A 3,706-nucleotide genomic window follows, 5' to 3' on the forward strand; every position below is an offset into this window, starting at 1 on the left:
ATTTTCTGTATGCAATTAGACACTGCCAGATTTGAAAGTATCATCAAACTGGTAAGACCTTTGCAATGGCAATCCGCACTCCAACTGTTGAGAAGTTCACCGGGGATGGATTTCACACATGGTCTACACAAATGAGATATCTTCTGATGCACCAAAAGCTTTGGAAGATTGTAAAAGAAGATATACCCACTGCACAAAATGATGCTTGGAAGGAAAAAGATGAAGCAGCACTATCACTCATTGGATTGCACTTGGGTCCAAACATAATTCATCATATAGACTCTAAGGATCATGCCAAGGATGCATGGGATGAGTTGAACACAGTGTTTGGTGCAAAAGCCAAAAACCAAGAGATCCATCTTAAGATTGAATTCTATGGTATGCACATGGGCTTCAATGAATCCATGGCACAATTTGTCAACAAAATCAAAAGCATTATGACTCAACTAGAGGGCATAAATGCAAAAGTAGGAGAGAAAGATGCACTTGCAATTCTCCTTAAAAGCATGCCTGTAGAATATAGTGCATTGACAACCACTTTGAAGAATTTGCCAGATCCAAAGTTTGAAGAATGTGTATCCTCTCTTCTCGAAAAAGAAAGAGAGTTGAAGGCATCGACATCAACATCGACATCAACACACAACAGCTATAATGAAGAACAAGCACTATTCAGTAAAACATCAGTGAAATGCTACCATTGCGGAAGGATGGGTCACTATCAAAGTGACTGCAGATTGAAGAACAAACCAAAGTGTCACCATTGCAAGAAGCTGGGACACAAGGAAGAAGATTGCAGATTGAAGAATCAACAAGTCAACTACGTGGAGTCGTCATCAAGCCATGAGCCAAAAGGTGACATCAATGGAATGTATTGAAAAGCAAAAACCTTGCCAACCTTGCCTATGTTTTGTAAATCAAGCCTGACCACCTGAGAGTAGCTATGAAAGCACCCAGGGGAGGTATTGACATGTAAAAGCCACACTTGACCACCTTAAGTAGCAATGCATGCACTAAGGGGAGGTGATGGATTTGTAACTCACATCTGACCACCTTGCAGTAGCCAAAGGGTTATGGCACCAAGGGGAGGTGTTGAGAGTTGTGGTGCCATGAGCACATGTAGAGCAAAGGTATGAGCAAAGGGTAAGCTGCCACATGGCATAGAGGACATATCCCACATGTGAGCAAGCAAATGGATGTAAGTACCCTCACCTATAAAAGGGAGGTTCATTTGAAGTAATATCAATCAAGCACTTTGCACTATCTCAAGATTCTCTTTATGAGTCCAAGTTAATCTATCTTGGAACCTAATTGACTTGAGATACATGTCATGAGCACTCTCTTCATCTTGCTTGCACTTAGGTTGCATCCTCCGTAGATTAGTGTTGTATTAGGATGTTGTCTTAGTGACTAGGAGAGTAGGATCCTCACTTTGTCAGGTTGCTTCTTGCTGACCCATGACATAGCTCCAGATCCAAGTGAGAAATAGTAACCTGTCACTAATCTCCTGCTATCCACATCTCCTACCCAATTCGAGTCACAAAATCCGATCAAGACGTTGCCCTTGGTATAGGTGATGCCATAATCAAGTGTGCCTTTGATGTATTTTAGCACCTGCATACCTGCCCTCCAATGGTTCTCCCGGGGCTTATTGGAAAACCTGCTTAGTACACCAGTCGTAAAACTGATGTCCGCCGACCGTGTGTTGCACAAGTAAATCAAACTGCCCACAAGCCTTCTGTACTTCACTTCCTCCACCAGTGGTGATGAATCCTTGTTTGAGTGCTTCACGTCAACCTCCATAGGGGTGCCAACTGTCTTGCACTCAGCCATGCCAAATGCCTTCAGTATCTCTCCAGCATACTTCAACTGTGAGATGAAGATCTGTTTTGGCTCTTGCCAAACTTCAATCCCCAAACAGAAATGCATCAGTTCGAGGTCTGCTGTCATTTCAAACTCTCTTCCTAGCAACTGCTTTGTCTGCGAGATCTTTTCTTCATGGTTCCCTATTATGACAAGGTCGTCCACATAAAGGACCACGATCATACACCTGCCTCCTTCTCTGTAGTTATACAAATTTGCATGAGATGGGCTTCTCCTAAACCCATTTTGCAGAAAGTAGGCATCAATCCACTGATACCATGCTCGTGGGGCCTGTTTCAACCTGTAAAGTGCCTTCTTTAGTTTACAGACTTACCTTTTGAATCGGGGATCACAAAACCTGGTGGTTGTTCCACGTATACCTCCTCCTTGAGATCTCCATTCAAAAAGGTAGATTTTACATCCATCTGAAACACGGGCCAACTTTCCTGTGCTGCTAAAGCCAAAACCCTATGAATTGTGGTTAGTCGAGCTGTGGGAGAAAAAGTATCCTGACAATCAAAACCATGTACCTGTGCGAATCCTTTTGCCACGAGCCGAGCCTTGTACTTATCCAACGTGCTGTCGGACTTGTACTTGGTCTTGTACACCCACTTGGTTACGATTACGTTGCATTTTGGTGGTTGATCCACAAGGTCCCAAGCATTGTTCTTCATTATGGAGCCATACTCCATTTGCATAGCCTCCATCCACCTATCATCACCCTGTGCCTCTTCAAGATACTTGGATTCTTCAACATGGATCACCTCTGTCATTAAAGCGTAGTTGACCAAGTGTTCCTGCGCCCTTCTTTGCTCCTCTAATCTCTTGGATCGACGATGTTCGGATGGTTCCTCATCAATGGCTAGAGGTTCTCTGCCATCCAAAAGCTGCTTTACCCACTTTGGGAATGGCCGTTGCCATTGTGGTTCTGCATGCTCTTCTTCCTCTTCTTTATCTTGAATCCTCCCAAGCACCATTGGGGGAGTTCGGTCTGCTGTTGGTGGTTGTACTGGATGGATATTCTCGTCTTGGTTGTCTGGGAAGGAAGCATCCTCCTCTAATTGATGCAACTATTTTGAGAAAACCACATCGCGACTTACTATTACCTTCTTGGTAATAGGATTATAGAGACGATAACCCTTCGCCTCTTCACTGTAGCCAAGAAATTACACTTCCGACTCTTCGGTTCCCATTTGGTCCTGTTAGCATCCGGGACATGCACAAAACAGACATCCAAAAACTCTGAAATGTGCAGTTGAAGGTTTCTTACCAGAAAAGGCATGTAGTGGAGTCATCCCGTTCACAGCCTTTGTGTAGCTATGATTTAGAATCTAAACTACCGTGTTACATGCTTCAGCCCAAAAAGTCTTTGGAAAATCTTTCCCTTTCATCATACTCCTGCCCATTTCGCAGATGACGCACATCTTGTACTCTGCTACTCCATTTTGCTGTGATGTATGTGGCGGGGGTTTCTGCCTCTTGATCCCATGACTTTTGCATTAACTTTCGAATTCACTTGATGTGAACTCTCCACCTCTATTTGATCTCAACTTCTTCACCTTCCTCCCCGTTTCTTTCTCCACCATTACATGCCATTCTTTGAACTTACTAAAAGCCTCATCTTTAGTCTTCACGAAGTATATCCATATCCTTCTACTGTAGTCGTCAATCAGCGTCATGAAGTAGTAGGAACCACCCAAAGCTTCCGTCTCCATCTTTTCGCAGAGGTTCGTGTGAACAAGCTCTAGAGGAGCCTTTGCCATGCTAGCCTCTTTAGGAAAGGGCTGCCGATGCTACTTGCCCATCATGCAAGCTTCACATACATCGGGCAGATCTATAATTTCTG

Source organism: Dipteris shenzhenensis, chromosome 13 (genome assembly GCF_047967505.1).
Source record: "Dipteris shenzhenensis isolate YYH24624 ecotype China chromosome 13, Dip_SZ_1.0, whole genome shotgun sequence".
Lineage (NCBI taxonomy): Eukaryota > Viridiplantae > Streptophyta > Polypodiopsida > Gleicheniales > Dipteridaceae > Dipteris > Dipteris shenzhenensis.